At 27.6% G+C, this 17764-nt stretch overlaps 1 pseudogene; it reads left to right on the top strand.

Moving 5' to 3' along the window:
• The first annotated feature begins 266 nt into the window (after positions 1-266).
• On the top strand, positions 267-6120 carry LOC130950719 (ABC transporter C family member 8-like; annotated as a pseudogene).
• Positions 6121-17764: the final 11644 nt, after the last annotated feature.

Here is a 17764-nt window from a genome sequence, read left to right as displayed (position 1 = left end):
TAAATTTTGGAACAGTCCCCACAATCAGAATTCCATTCGAGACAATCTCCACAGGAATCCTCGTGTCTCGGAGAATTTCGCCATCCCTATATAATACTCACAAATTATTTTGAATTTTAGTGGAGGCACCTACTCCTTGTACATCTGTTCCTATGTACGATACGCATGCATGCATATATATATATATATATATGAAAGAAAAGTCAAACATATATCAAACTTAGAGATTATTAGTGGGGTACAGATATTTTTTCTCGAAAATTTAAGTTCATTTATTGAAGCTGAGGTTGAAGTGTTGTGAAACTGAGAAGTCAGTCTGTGAGGCTATACTACACAAAATGGCATGCTTTGGAATCACAAGAGGTACAACTCCTACACAAAACAACTTTGTTTGAATACAAAGCCTTAGTTTGAATTCCTAGTAATATGATTCGGACCAAAAGAAGAAAAGAAAAAAACAAAAAAAATTCTGTTTTTTGCTTCTTAGATGCATTATGATGTTCTTGAAACAAGACTCATCATTGGAAAATGATTTTATTCTGAGTGGAAATAAATATACAATAGTATTCTTTTATACTGGACATTTATTTTATGTCAAACTTCAATTGCAAAGATAAATGTTATTTCATTCATTGATTTTCCTTTTTTTTTTCTGCTTTGTATAATGCAGATGACTTCTCAGGAACATGTCTTGGAAATTTCAATTGGACTTCAATTTCCACTCAAGGGACTATAATAGACACAACCAACCTAATTTTTCTATGTATTTTCTGTATATCTTTGCTCATAAATTTGATAATGAGAATCCCTTGTGGTAGCTCAAGAAAGGGGTGCCTTCATTTAGTTACTTCATTCTGTTGTGCTTTTTTGAGCATTACCTGTTTGGTTAATGGCTTCTGGAATCTCATAGCCAAATCTAATGGTTCCAATCAGCTGAGTTTGATTTACTTTATAAGATCACTGGTTTGGATTTCCTTAACTGTTTCTTTGCTTGTTCAGAAATCCCAGTGGACTAAAATTTTAACCACTATTTGGTGGGTGTGTTCATGTGCATTGGTCTCAACACTAAACATTGAAATTCTAGTTAGAGAGCAAAAGCTTGAGATTTATGACATGATGATATGGCCAGTACATATTCTACTTGTAATCTATAATTTCCATAACCATGGCTATTTTGTTCAACAAAAAGCCTCAGATTCTAGTTTATCTGATCCTCTACTAGCTCATAAGGTTGAGCATAATCAAGAAACAGAATTAGGCTATGACAACATTCTCAATAGAATGACATTCTCTTGGATCAATTTGTTACTGAAATTGGGTTACTCAAAGCCACTAACACTTGAAGACATCCCTTCCCTTGCTTCTGAAGATGAAGCTGAGATTGGTTATCAAAAGTTTGCTCATGAATTGGACTCCCTTTTGAGGGAGAGGAGCAAGAATGATTCTACAAACTTGGTTCTTTGGTCGATCGCGCGAGTTTACTTTAAAGAAAACATATTTATAGCCATTTGTGTGGTTCTCAGGACAATTTGTGCTGTAGCTTCTCCCTTACTTGTCTATTCCTTTGTGAAATATTCCAATTCCATTGAGCAAGACTTGAAATGGGGACTAACCATAGTGGCATGTCTAGTACTCGCCAAGGTGGTTGAGTCTATGTCTCAGAGGCATTGGTTTTTCAACTCAAGGAGATCAGGGATGAAAATGAGATCAACTTTAATGGCAGCAGTGTATCAGAAGCAGTTGAAGCTTTCAGTTTGGGGTAGGAGAAGGCATTCAACTGGTGAGATAGTGAATTATATTGCAGTTGATGCATATTGAATGGGAGAGTTTCCATGGTGGTTTCATACAGCCTGGAGTTCTGCATTGCAAGTTTTTCTGGCTGTTTGTGTTCTTTTTGGTGTTGTTGGTCTTGGTGCACTTCCTGGTTTAGTCCCTCTTCTCATTTGTGGAATCATCAATGTTCCATTTGCAAAGATCCTACAAAGATGTCGTTCTGAGTTTATGGTTGCACAGGATGAGCGTCTGAGAACAACTTCAGAGATTCTAAGTAGCATGAAAATCATAAAGTTACAATCATGGGAGGAAAAGTTCAAGAAACTAGTTGAATCGCTTCGCGCCAGAGAGTTCAAATGCTTGACTAAGGCACAGTTAATGAGAGCTTTTGGGGCATTCATTTATTGGATGTCTCCTACCATAATCTCTTCTGTTATCTTCATGGGGTGTGTTCTTTTCCAAAGTGCACCTTTGAATGCTGAAACCATCTTCACAATTCTTGCAGTATTGAAAAGCATGGGAGAACCTGTTAATCTGATTCCAGAGGCACTATCTGTTCTTATCCAAGTCAAAGTCTCCTTCGATCGCCTCAATGCATTTTTGCTCGATGATGAGATAAAAGTTGATGATGGTAGAAGAAATGCAACACTTTCTTGTAACAGTGTTGAAATTATTGCAGGAAATTTCACCTGGAATGAGGAATCATTGCATCCAACTCTGAGAGATGTGAATCTAGATATAAAATGGGGTCAGAAAATAGCAGTTTGTGGACCAGTTGGAGCTGGAAAAACAGCTCTCTTATATGCAATTCTTGGAGAGATACCAAAAGTTTCAGGAACAGTAAGTTATATATTGATGAGTACACTTTAGTTTATGAACATATTACTTGAATTTCAACAATATTTTAATTTTTTTTTCTTATGCTTTGCTTGTGATAATGGAAAAACAGGTTAGTGTGGGTGGAACTTTTGCATATGTTTCCCAAATTCCTTGGATCCAAAGTGGTACCATTCGCGATAATATCCTCTATGGAAAGCCTATGGAGAAAACCAGATATGAATATAGCATTAAGGTATGTGCCTTGGATAAGGATATTGATGGATTCAGCCATGGTGATCTCACAGAAATCGGTCAGCGGGGGATCAACATGAGTGGAGGACAAAAGCAAAGGATTCAACTCGCTCGAGCCGTCTATAGTGATCCAGATATCTATCTCCTTGATGACCCTTTTAGTGCTGTAGATGCTCATACTGCTTCCATTCTGTTCAATGTAACTTACTAACTTCAACCGCTTTTTATAATCTATAAAGAACATGAAACAAGTGGTTTATATTCCAAGACATGTTTCTAATTCTTGTTGTGTAATTTAGGATTGTGTCAAGACTGCTTTAAGAAGCAAAACTGTTATTCTAGTGACTCATCAAGTTGAATTTCTCTCAGAAGTTGATCATATTCTGGTATTGTATCCCATTGTCAAATTTGATATCTTGATTTTCTATCTCATAAATATGAAAATATATTTATATCACTCTAGGTGATGGAGAGAGGAGAAATAACTCAATCAGGAAGTTATAAAGATCTTTTGATTGCTGGAACAGCCTTTGAACAACTATTGAATGCTCACAGAGATGCAATCATAGGGATGAAGAAAAGGAATGAGAAGGAGAGAGTTCTTGAAAATATAGTTGCAGTTCATCAAGAGGATTCACATGGTTTGAATCTCGCAAACCGTGGAAGTGAAGCTGACATTTCCTCCAAAGTTCAACTTACACAAGAGGAAGAAAAGGAGTTTGGTGATATTGGATGGAAGACATTCTGTGATTATATTCTATTCCCCAAGGGATCATGGCTTCTATGCTGTTGCATATTGGCAAAATTCTTATTTATTGGTCTGCAAGCTGCATCAACTTTTTGGCTTGCACTAGCAATTGAGATACCAAAAGTAACAAGTAGCATATTGATTGGAGTTTATGCTGTGATTTCCTTTTTAAGTGTTGTATTTTCATATCTAAAGTCTTTCTTTGGTGCACATCTTGGTTTGAAAGCTTCTAAGGCTTTCTTCTCTGCTTTCAATGATGCCATCTTCAGTGCTCCTATGTTGTTCCTTGACTCAACACCTGTAGGGAGGATTCTAACCAGAGTAAGATTCATTATTCTTTTCCAGATTGAAATGATCCCATTATTTATTCCACAAATTAATGTCAATATGTTTATCTTTCATGCAGGCTTCATCAGATTTTAGTATTTTGGATTTCGATATGGCTTTCGCAACCTTCTTTGTAATAGGCGAGATAATTGAACTTTCAACAATGATTGGGATCATGGTTTCAGTCACATGGCAAGTTCTCATTGTTGCCATTCTTGCCCTGGCGGCTTCAAAATATCTTCAGGTTTGTCAAGTTTTCTCTTGTCTCATGCTCAAATGGAGGCAACATTGTTTCTTTCTTAATGTTATATTCTTTTTTTTTTCTTCTGTTTTGGTTACAAGGGTTATTATCAAGTTTCTGCAAGGGAACTTATGAGAATCAATGGAACTACAAAAGCTCCTCTTATGAATTTTACAGCTGAGACATCACTTGGTGTGATTACTATAAGGGCTACCAAGATGATGGACAGATTTTTCAAAAGCTACCTTAAACTTGTTGACACAGATGCCACACTGTTCTTTCATTCTAATGCTGCCACAGAATGGTTAATTTTAAGGATTGAAGCCTTACAGAACTTGACACTCTTCACTGCAGCTTTGTTGCTTATTTTACTTCCAAAGGGATATGTGGCCCCTGGTATTGTTAGATACGAAAAATCAACTTCTCATGTTAATATTGTTGATAACATTTTTAGATATAAAACATCATATTATTATGTCAACATTATGCTTGATTCATTTCAGGTCTTGTCGGAGTTTCGCTATCTTATGCATTTTCATTGACAGCCACCCAAGTTTTTCTGACCAAGTGCTTCTGCAACTTATCAAACTATTTGATCTCTCTTGAAAGAATCAAGCAATTTATTAACCTACCATCCGAGCCTAGTGCAATTGTGGAGGACTTAAGGCCACCATCTTCTTGGCCGTCGAGGGGTCGGATTGATCTCCAATCTCTGGAGGTAACAATCTGGCCTATTATATGAATTAAGATTCACAACAAATGAATTCAATAGTGATTATGTCTCCATTAATTTCAGATTAGATATCGTCCAAATGCTCCATTAGTCCTTAAGGGCATATCTTGTACATTTAAAGAAGGGAGTAGAGTGGGAGTGGTAGGAAGAACTGGAAGTGGAAAAACTACACTTATAAGCGCTTTATTCCGCTTAGTTGAGCCTGCAGGAGGTGATATTCTTATAGATGGGATCAACATATGCTCAATAGGGCTGAAAGATTTGAGAATGAAGCTAAGCATCATTCCTCAAGAACCAACACTTTTCAAGGGCAGCATTAGAACAAACTTGGACCCTTTAGGTCTCTACACTGATCATGAAATATGGAAGGTATGTGAAGTGGGTCTGTGATTGCAAAACTAGATGCAATAAAAGGGTTTTTTTTCTAAGAAAAATTCATGGCAATTTATTTGTACAGGCTCTAGAGAAATGTCAGCTTAAGGAAACAATTAGTTGTCTACCAAATCTCTTGGACTCTTCTGGTGAGTTAAATCTGTGAACTTTTTAGCTTACAATATGAAATGGAGGTAGCAGCCACCAAATATTACATCAGCATTCACTAGTAATATTTTTCAAATGAAAATATTGTTGATTTATATCATTCAAGATTTGACAAATATTTGCATTGCATCCATTGCTTCATTTGACTGAAATAGTCTAAACTAAATTTACCAATTTTAACAGTGAGTGATGAAGGTGAAAACTGGAGTGTAGGGCAGCGCCAACTGTTTTGTCTAGGAAGAGTACTTCTTAAGAGGAACAAAATTCTTGTGCTGGATGAAGCTACTGCCTCCATTGATTCCACCACGGACGCCATTTTACAACGAGTTATCAGAGAAGAATTCTCAGAATGCACAGTTATAACGGTGGCGCACAGAGTTCCAACTGTAATAGATAGTGACATGGTCATGGTCCTGTCTTATGGTAAGTTCTTATAGTTGTTACAATCATTATTTATGGTATGTTACTTTTCCCGGTTCTTCTTCCTTATGTGTGATCTGGTCATTGTAGGGAAACTGATCGAATATGATGAGCCTTCAAGGCTTATGGAGAGAGATTCTTCATTCTATAAGCTGGTGTCAGAATATTGGTCCAACTGTAATAGGAATATTCTCCAAAAAGACTAGTACAGAAAAGAAGGATTTGTCTATCATAGGAAAAGTATAAACAGGTTCTTTAAGAACCAAGGGGAATAATGAATGAATTAGAGGATGATCCAATAATACTTGTAATTTTACTGTATAAATTTAGTGGAAAAATATGGACTTATTTGTGATAAACATATATTTAGTAAAATTAATTTATTATATATATAAGTAAATATTAAATTTAAGTCAAAAAGTAATCAGTTTTCTCTATTTTTTATATTGATGAAAAAATTGGTATTAATTTTGTTTGCTTTGCTTTATTACCAAAAATATATATATAATTAATTCAAATATTTCAACAAAATTATTAATAAAAGTAAATATCAAATTTAAAAGTCTTTTTTACAAACGGTGTAATTTGTATATGAAGAATAGTAGAGAGTTGGTAGATTTTTTTTATTTTTAGTTAGCAGTTAGCTATCAATATTTAAAATTATGAGCTAAAAGTATGTTGTTAAATTATTAAATTAAAAGAATTAGACTTATAACTAAAAATATTGGTCAAAAATTATAAATTTTGGTGGTTCTTAAATTTTTTTCTTTGTATTTATTCAAACTAATTAGTAGATAAATATTAGTAACTACATAGGTTATGAGTAATACAAATATTAAAAATATAATGTTATTATTTAATTGCTCTGGTTATTATTCGTATAATATAATGCTATTAGTTAAGTAAATATAGTCCAGTCTGTAATTGTTTTTAATATATTTAAAATGAAAAATTTTTAACCTTTCTATGATTTTAAATTAATATAGTAATTAAAAATAAAGAAATTATACATATGTCTATTACGGTCTAATTTTAGTGCTTCTAAAATTAATAAAATAAAAATATATTAGTCAAATTTGCACTCTTATTATAAAATTTAAATATTCACACAAATTAATATATATATAAAAATACATTTACATATACAAGTAGATGAGTCATAAATGAATGAAACTTTATTTAAATTAAAACGGATTGAAAAAACTGTAAGGATGATAACCATAAATAATTTTATAAAATTTAAATTTTTTACTAAACATTTTTTATAACTATTGTATTATTATATTTGTATAAAGTTTAAAAATTTTAATTTCACTTGATACATTTTATAATGGGTATAACTAAGATAATGAATAAGATTGAAAATAATGAGCATAAAAAAAAATTTTGAACTTTATAAAAAAAATTAGTTGTAATTGTTAATTTAGTTGTACTTGTTATTTTAGTTTTATTGATAATCAAGATTCTAATATGTATTTATAGTTATTGTAATCAATTTTATAAAATTTAAAAGTTTTTATTGTACTAATAATTACAGTTAAAATAATGAGTAAATTAATTTTTTATTTAATTATGTGAATTTATCGGATTTTTTTAAACGAAATTAATTGACAAATTGAAAGAACGTATTTGAAATTTAAATACATGATTAACTATTAAAACTTAAAATTGTGCATATCAATTTAAATTAAATAGTATTTAATCGTTAGCTATAATTTAATAAATTTTTAAAAATGGTAAATAATTAATAATCAATTAAAATTGTTTGTGGCCGAAGGAGTTACTAAATTATTTTAGTCTTGTGAAAATAAATATAGGGAAAATTATTGTAAAGGACCGTTAGGAAGATTTAATTATTAAAAAGGACCTTTGATATTAAAATTATTAATAAGGACCAAATCTTTTTATAATATTTAAGAAGAAGAATCAAATCTTTCTATAAAAAGACAAATATATCTTTAATTATTTTTTATTTATTTTTTATAATTTTTATATTAACAATTTTTTTTCTAAAATTTTAGTAATTTTTATTATTTATTTATGTATTTTTTTACTTTTCTGATTTTTAGCTTTATTTTTCTTGTTGGGTAAAGATCACAAAATTAAAAAAATAAATAAAAATTATTAAAATTTTAAGAAAAATAAAATTTATCAACATAAAGATTATAATTTTTAGAGACCCTGCATTTTATATTTTCTTTGGGGTATAGCATTCATGTTAATTTTTTTTAAAAGGTCTCCCCATATTCAATTAAGAGGTCGCGGATTCGAGTCTTCTATCTTTGGAAAAAAAAAGCATTCATGTTAATTTAGCCATTGAATTATAATAATAAAACATGATATAAATTCAAAGGTAATTTACGTTAATAAATAGAGATTAAAGTTATACAGATGTCCTACATAAAATTATTTGATTACACATCTGTTTTAAATATATCTATATAAATTAAATTAGATAAATTTAATTATTAATAAGATAAAATATCTAAATAAATCGAATTAGGCCATTTCAATTTATTAAAACAAGTGAAAAATTATATCTGCACTAAATTCTTTAATAAATCTAATCAATCCAATTTAATTTATTATTATAGAAAATACATGATAAATTGAATCAGTTCATAAACTCAATTTACTATAATACATAACACGAAATAAGTATTATTGTGTAAGTATCTGAAGAATAATTATTAATTTAAAATTTTAGATGACCAATTTTAGAAAATAATATTTAGTAAAACTGTTATTAAAATTTAATTTTTTATTATTATTTTAGTAATTTTTATTATTTAAGGGAAAATTATAAAAAATAAGTAAAAAATAATTAAAGATATATTTGTCTCTTTATAGAAAGATTTGGTTCTTCTTCTTAAATATTATAAGAAGATTTAGTCCTTTTTAATAATTTTAATATTAAAGGTCCTTTTTAATAATTAAATCTTCCTAGCGGTCCTTTACAATAATTTTCCCATAAATTATATAAGTGTTTTTGTAGCACTGAGGTAAAAAAAAAGTTTTATTTTGTACCATAGTGAATAAATTTTTAATAAATCAAATAGGAATATTTAAATTTTTTTATAATAATAATAATAATAATAATAATAATAATAATAATAATAATAATAATAATAATAATAATAATAATAATAGCACTAGTAGTAATGATACCAATATAACTAAAAAATAGAAAGAGTACATGTCAAAAGATAATAATAATAATAATAATGAAATGTAATAATAATGAGATGTAATAATAGTACTAGTAATTTTTGAATTTATATTTTAAATATTAAAAAGAGTACATGTCAAAAGCATAAAATCTAGGCCAATGACAAAAATATTCATATAAAGTAAATAACTTACGCATATGCTTAAGCATAGGATAAGATCAATAACAACCAGTATCGTCACAAAAAAAATAAAAAAGCTGTCCTTAGTCCAGTGATCCAAGCATGGTAAAATACCTTGCGTGATCCACGTAAAACAGCACCTATACGTATATGTCAACATTAGAATTACAAAAATTTTATGTTAATGATATACTAAAAATCCTTGTTCAAAATGCGGTCATAATTAGAAAAAAAAAATATGATGATCGACACAAAAGACAGGAATGCCATATAGCGAAGGACAAAAAATGTTAGAACTATCTTGAGTTTACTAAATATCCAAAGCATAGCCATCATGCCAGAACCGACCATGTCTCAAAATAACTTCACACGAAGGGTGAAGGAAGATGAAATTTCGAGTATATGTTCTCCTAATAGCATTTGTTTTTAATATACATATCCATTAAAATATAAATACAGAAGTACGTGAGAAATTGGAAGTACACATATGTGTTTATTTATGAAGACAAATTATGAAAGAGTTAAAAATATGTATTTTATATTTTTCTAAAATATTAAAACACAAATTTTTAATTTAAGACATTAATTTTTTTTATAATTTTTTATTCTATCTAATTTATTAAATATAATATAAAATTAGTGTCTTTTTACAATTATGTACTCTTGTGTTTAACTTACAATTATGTACTCTTATTATTGCACCAAATATTGTTATCCACCTCCCACCGTTTCGTTTAGCCAGTAGCTCAATAATTATTCATTTCCATCAATTTCATAGAATAATTGGTTCTCATAATAAACACAAGATAATAAAAATTGACATAAAGATAAAACCTAATTCAAATTTAGGAATAACAAAAAATATGACCAAAATAACAAAAATACTATTTATAAACCAAAATAAATATACCAAGGATTAGCAGCTATGTAATGAGAACTCATTTCATGAAAATCTACTAAATTCCTTGATTCTATTTATACAAATGCCTAAAATTAGAATTATAATTATTAATAATTTTGTTAATATGAGATCAAAACAATATCACCATAAAAGTGTGATTGACAATATATAAAAAATCTTATGTAAAATAGAATATCCAAGGCATAGCTATCATGCCAGAACCAACCATGTCTCAAAATAACTGCACACAAAAGGTGAATGAAGATGAAATTTCAGGTATGATATGAGATATGTTTTTTTAATAGTATTTGTTTTTGATATACATGTCCATTAAAATATAAATATGAGAGTACATATATATGTTTATTTATTGAGACAAAAATTATAAAAAATTTAAAAACATGTATTTTATAATTTTTTAAAATATTAAGACACAAATTTTTAATTTAAAATATTAATTTTTTTACAATTTTTTATTTTATCTCATTTATTAAATACAATATAAGATTAGTGTCTTCTTACAATTATATATTCTTGTGACTAATTTATAATGATGTACTCTTATTGTTCCATCAAATATTGTTATAATATATATTAATATATATATTAAAGACAGAAGTACGCATGAACCATCAAGTAGCCATATTCTTTGTTCTTATATATACAAATTTTATATATATATATAATCAAATAATTTATCTTTATTTAATTTATTTATTTATTTTTAAATTAATTATAGTTTATTTAATAATAATTATAAATTTATTTTTTTTATAATTATATGATATCTATTAATATTATTTTTTTAATAAATATTTGTATATATAAATTAATAATAGATATAAATTAAATAATAAATTATTAAATTTTAAAATAATAATTATTTTAATATAAAAATAAAATAAAAATATTTATGATAAAATAAAAATAATAAAATATTTATTATTTCTTATTTATATTATTTTAGAATAATTTAATTATTTTTAAAATATTAATAAACATATATATTTTAAATTTTAATTTTAAATTTTTATTATTTTATATTTTTTATTTATATAAGATTGAGTCAATTAGTTTAACTAATAATTTACTAATTAAATTAATGACCTAATAATTCAGTAACTTAACTAATTCCATGGTCAATTTGATTCAAACAACTATACTTTATAAGGTGTTTGAGGGGATAATGTTTTGGAATGTTTCCAAAAAACTGAGTGTTGTCCCGTGAGTGAAATCCTAAATGAATTGAGATTGATTGGATTATTGAAATCATCATCTTCAATTACATTCTTCCCTATTCCTCCTTGGCCCACCTTCCACCATTTCATTTAATCCACCGAGTTAAATGACTTGAGATAATCGAATATTTCAAATCATCTTCTTCAGTTAAGTTCTTTTGTGTTTCTCCTTAGTCCACCTCCCACCATTTGGTTTAGCCGTAGCTCAATCATTATTCATTTCCATCAATTTCATAGAATAATTTCAAATAGAATGATTGGTTCTCATGATAAACACAAATAATAAAAATTGACACAAAGATAAAACCTCATTTAAATTTAGGGATAGCAAAAAACACGGCCAAAATAACAAAAATACTATTTATAAACCAAAATAAGTATCTCAAAGATTAGCAGCTATGTGATGAGAACTCATTCCATGAAAATCTGCTAAATTACTTGATTCTATTTATACAAATGCTTAAAATTAGAATTATAATTATGAAAAAAATTCAAAACAGTCTTAACAATTATTTCAAAAGACAACGAGGTATTTGACCAAAAAAATACTTAACCCGACTTCTGAACTTTACTTTTATGAGACTGATTAGCTTCTGTGCAAAAAAAAAAATGGTTAATCAGTCCAAAAAAAATATCAAAAATCGAATTGGGCGTTTTTTTTCTTGAGGACCCGTTATCCTTTCGAGATAATTATCAGGGTATGATGGGAGTATTCACTCTATAATTATTAATGATTTTTTTAATATGAGATCAAAACAATACCACCATAAAAATGTGATTCACAATATATAAAAAATCTTATGTAAAATAGAATCTAATAATGATTTGATTTCTATTTTAGCAACAAAAAGATTTTAACAAAAATTTTAGAACAGCACAAAATCAATTATTTGATTTCTATTAATCCATTCACAATTTCACATTAAAAAATTAGTAAATAGAACATGAAAAGAAGAAAAGAATCGAAGAAGTTTTCTTAGGCTGCGTTTGTTTCTAAGAATAGGATAGGACAAGATACTGATTGACAGACACAAAATTTTGTATTTTTGTATTTTGTTTGGTGATAAGCTAGAACAAATTATGAAAATTCAATTTATTTTCATTTTTTTCATTAAAAAAATTTGAGATGAAAAATATAATTATGAAAAATTAACAAGAATAATAAAAAAAATAAAAAATAAGTTGTGTTCCTTGTTAGTGTTTCCATGTCCTTCGTGTTATGATGGATACAAAATACACTAATTCAGTATCTCTTGACACATTGTCTCTATTCATATCTCTTCTACCAAATATGATTTTATGTCTTAGTGTCTCTATGAACAAATGCAGCCTTAAATCTCTCCACACGGCAATTGCATTAGGCAAGGTTTCATTATCATGCCTATGCACAATTCCAGCATCTTTCTCAGTTTCATTGAATGATTTTGTGTGGTAGTTAGCCATAGCAACAAAAATCATATTATACAAAATAAGTAAAAATTTAAAACACAGCACTACAGAAAGAAAAAAAATTAACACTAAGTTGCAGTGCATGTAACTAGATTTATGATTTTCGTCTATTCAAAAAGAGATTTGTTTTAAATTTATAGCCTTCTTTATTGAAATAAACAGATTATTGAGATATACTCATTGAACATTGAAGAGTGAATATATGTCCTAAATTTTAGCCCATAAAATGTGTCACTTTTTGTTTTCTTTTAGTTTTTGTGTTGAAGAGTGAATGTGCCCTGAGCCTTAATCGTCATTTATTTTAACTATAATCCAATTATAATAAAACTTAGGAATTCAAATCAAAATTCCAATTCATGCTTTAATTATATTATAATCGTTTTAAATCATATTACAAAATCTGATTATAATTAAATGTGTTCAAAGTAATAACTAAACTCAAGAATCGTCCAAATTAAAATTTAAACACATGCTATAATTAGAGTATAATCAAACACATTCTAAAATTATATTACAAAATTCAGTTATAATCAAACGCAATCAAAATAATAATCAAATTTAACATTCAAACTAATAATCAAACTTAATATTTAAACTAAAGTTCAAACTCATGCTATAATCAAAATATAATCAAATACGCTCTAAATTATAATACAAAATCTGGTTATAACCAAACACGCTTATGGTAATAATCAAACTTAATAATCGAAATCAAAATTTAATACTATAATCAGATTATAATCAAGCCTGCTCTAAATTATAGTACAAAATCTTGTTACATTGAAACTGCCACAGAAAAAATTAAATATCATAAGGAAACTAATGATTCAAATGATTGATAGCTACAAGCCTACAAGTCTCTACAAATCTTCAATAAACAGAGGATAATTAGAGACAGGGCAACATGTGAATGACTTAAAAAATTCATTTCTTTATTCATTCAATTTTTTTGGCCAAGGTTTTATTTATCTTAATTATTATAATCATAAAGTTCAAACTCTTTATTGAGAGTTGACAGATTCTTTATTGTCTAATTATTAATGCTACAAGTATTTAAATCATACCCAATATGTATCCATTCAACTAGCACCCTAGGGTATTAGGTATCCGAAATCAAAGTATAATAAATACATTGTTAATTACTATGTAGTCGTAGGTCAAAGGAAATTCTATTACTATGTTCATCTTGAGAATATCCTATTGACAAATATGTGATAATTATAACAATTAGGAATTCTCAAAGTGAGTCAGTTCAATGGCCATATCTCTATATGCACCATCTATATATATAATTTAATAATTAAAATCTATTAATCTTCATCCAATGAAGACCATTATATATATATATATATATATATATATATATATATATATATATTGATCTTTTTGGGTTATTAATGTCCTTTTTAATAATCTTATGACTAAGAATAATTTAGATTAAATTATAAAAGATTTATCTCTCAATATTATGATCACTGTCACAATGATAAATCTATAAATTTAATCAAGGACTTTATTATATTAATATTTTAATATAATAACAATAATAAATTATTTGACACAAGATTGATTAGATTGTGGTCATACTACTTATTCCCAACACAAAAATGTATATTTGTACAATTAAAATATAAAAAATTTATGTCTTTTTTTTAAATAAATGAATTCAGATTCCTAAAGACAATAATCTATAATCCAATTTATATTATATTTTTGTTGAATAATTATATAAAATTATGTATAAATGATCAAATAAAAAATTTGTAAATTTTTTTTATAAAATACTTTAAATTTAAAGGTTAAGTACGATTTTGGTCCTTAAGGTATAGGTTGAAAATTTTTTCGTCTCCAACTTTTTTTTGCATACAAAAACGTCCCTGAGATTTTACTTAGTTTTCAAATCGTCTTTTTTACTTAAATTTTAAATTTTATTACCAAATTACCCCTATCCTTTATAAAATAAAAAAAAGAAAGAGAAAGGATGAGAGCGAGAAGGGAATCAAGCGAGGGGAGAGAGGGAAGAAGAAGAAGGGGGAAGGGAGGATGGCAACAACGCCGTCGAGAGAGGACGGACGTCAACGCCAGTAGATCAGGGGGGAGGACGTCCACCGCATCGCCATTCTGCTCATCCTCCTTGCTAGCTCGTCGGTCGCCGCTGCTGCTCGCCACTGCTCCTCGCATCTCGCCGCTACTCCTTGCCGTTGGTTCTCCCTAAGGTTTCGATTTTGTTTCTGATTTGTTGATGTTGTTAATTAAGTTGATTACTCAGTTTCTATTTCTTTTTGTTAATTACATTGTTAGTTTTGTTAATTTGTTGATTTTGTTAATTACATTATCGATATTGACTCTGATTTCATTTTGATTGAGTGCATTGTTCTTCGACTTCTGTTTTTTTGTTTCTGATTCTATTCCATTCTTCTGCTTCTAATATTTGCTAGTTGAAATTCTGTTTTGATTTTTTGATATTTATTAGTTGAAAATTTGTTGTTGTTGTTGTTGAAATTCTAGTTGAAGACGAAGAAAAAGAAGAATAGATGCTGCTGTGATGGAGAACGAAGAAGAAAAAGAAAAATAGAAACTGAGTATTTTGTGAAGAAGGAGAAGGGTATTTTAGTCGGAAGAATGATTTTAAAACTAAGTTAAACCTCATGGACAATTTCATATGCAAAAAAAGGTTTGAAACGTAGGAACCAAAATTATACTTAACTCTAAATTTAACATTAATATACATATTATCTAATCAATCTTTAAAAAATATTAAAATATATTATATAATATAATTAATTTATTTTCCGCGTATAGCGCAGGTCTCATTCTAATTTAATATAAAATTTGGTTGTGAGCAAAGGTAAAAGTATGTGTTACAGACATTAGTATTCTTATGGTGATTCTTGGGTTTGAAGGTAAGTGAATTTCATTTCTCCATGATTGTGTAACTATTTTGTTTATTTCATTGTCCTGAATTAATGTTCTTGTTTTCTGCCAAAAACGACTCACTTCCTTGATGAGTTATTTTGAGCAAGTTTTGATGCAATCTATTATCAAAAGGCAAATAAAAATTTGATGCAATCTATTATCAAACTAAATGAAAAGTACGCACCACCATAAAAAAAATTTACAAAAGTTTATAACCACAAAGTTAACCTTTTTTTTATTACTTTCTCTTTCTTGATTTCTAGTAGTGCGGTTGGTATTCCTATAAAACATGAAAGATATGAGGATTTTTCTAAAGCTAAATTCGAAACATAATATAAGAGTAGCGCCGGCAATGATAGGGCTGGGTAAGGTTTGGACTCTATTCTAATCTTATACGTAGGTTGAAATTTTTTTTAAAATTTTATCCTACTCTATCTGCAGATTAGAAAATCTCTCAACTCTAACCCTACTTGCATCCTAAAGTTCTAAACTCTACTCTACTTGATCCTACCCGTAGAAAAATAAAAAATTTTCAAGCAAATATAAAATTCAACCATTTCAAATTTCATACATATTAATAAAATAGAAAATAAAAAACTAAGTTCAAATAAAAATTAAAAACAATGAAATTTTAAAGAAATCCAACATAAATTACAAATAATATGATCATCAACTAGCTTAGTGGTTATTTCAAGTTTTTATAAGAGGAAAATTGTGAGTTCAATACTCTCTTTCTTCACTACATACGTAACTTTTATACTCTGAACTCATATCCTACCATATCCGCAGGCAAACTCGCACCGCACCATATCCTACCTGCAGCGGGTTGGGTAGACAACCCTATCCGAACGAATTGGTCCAAATTAAATACCCACTAGTAAGACAGCCCTATATAAGAGTTAGTTAAACCTAATAATACTACACATTTGTGAAATTTTCGTGATCTTATTTGATAAAAATAAATATTTAAATATTTAAATATTATGATAAAAAAGTTTAACAAATAAATAAATAATCCAAGTGTTAGAAAAATTTAAGATATCGAAATTAATATCCACGATTTAAAACTATTTAAAAATTATGATGTATTAATTTATGAGACTTATGAATCAGTTATTATAATACTCACTATAATAAATAACAAACACATTCATAATACACTATTGAGTTTATAAGCAGGGACGGACATAAGGGGCGAGTGGCGGCCTCGGCCTCTCCAATTTTTTTTAATAGTAATAAGTTATTATGTATAATTTAATTTTTACAAAAAAAATTATTTAGTATTTAGTCTAGTATAAATAAATGTCTAATTTAATTTAAGTATTAATAATTTTTAATATTTAAAAAGTAAATAACAATATTAAAAATCTGAAAAAGATATTATTACTAATATTTTTTAATTAAATAAAAATTTTCAAATCTCATAAAGTGAATTCTTTTTCTTCTTGTGGCCGTCTTTTTTTATTCATTTAATATTAATTCTCTCTGTTTCAACTGCTACAATTAAGAGATCTTTTTTAACTATAAATATTGTGAAAAATAATTTAAAAACAAAATAAAAGATGAATTTTTTGCTAATTGTTTTTTAATTATATTGAAAAGAAAATTACTAAAAAATTTGACACAAATTCTATTATTGGTGAATTTTATGATACGAAGAATCGACCACTTCGTTAGTAAAAAGTATACACATATTTTTTTTATTTTAAAATATATTCTCTATCAGTATATTTTTGTAATACATCTTATATTATATTATTTTTTACATAATTTTTAATATTATATGTATTATTGGCCCCCCATAATATCATTTCTGGATCCGTTTCTGTTTATAAGTCTTATTAATTTTTGTATTTTCTTCTTAATCCATTGATAATAACTATCAAAATTCTCAAATAATTCATTCAAATTATTTCTTCATCAAAACTACTCTTAATATTTTTATTATACAAATTAAATTCATAATATACTAAACTAACATTAAATTATTTCATAAAACTAACATAACATAACAAAAACACAATAAAAGTGTCATAAACTCACTGTCTCACACTAGA

The sequence above is a fragment of the Arachis stenosperma genome, chromosome 9, assembly GCF_014773155.1.
Source record: "Arachis stenosperma cultivar V10309 chromosome 9, arast.V10309.gnm1.PFL2, whole genome shotgun sequence".
Lineage (NCBI taxonomy): Eukaryota > Viridiplantae > Streptophyta > Magnoliopsida > Fabales > Fabaceae > Arachis > Arachis stenosperma.
The sequence above is the reverse complement of the archived record's forward strand: the minus strand, read 5'-3'. Positions and strand labels throughout refer to the sequence as shown.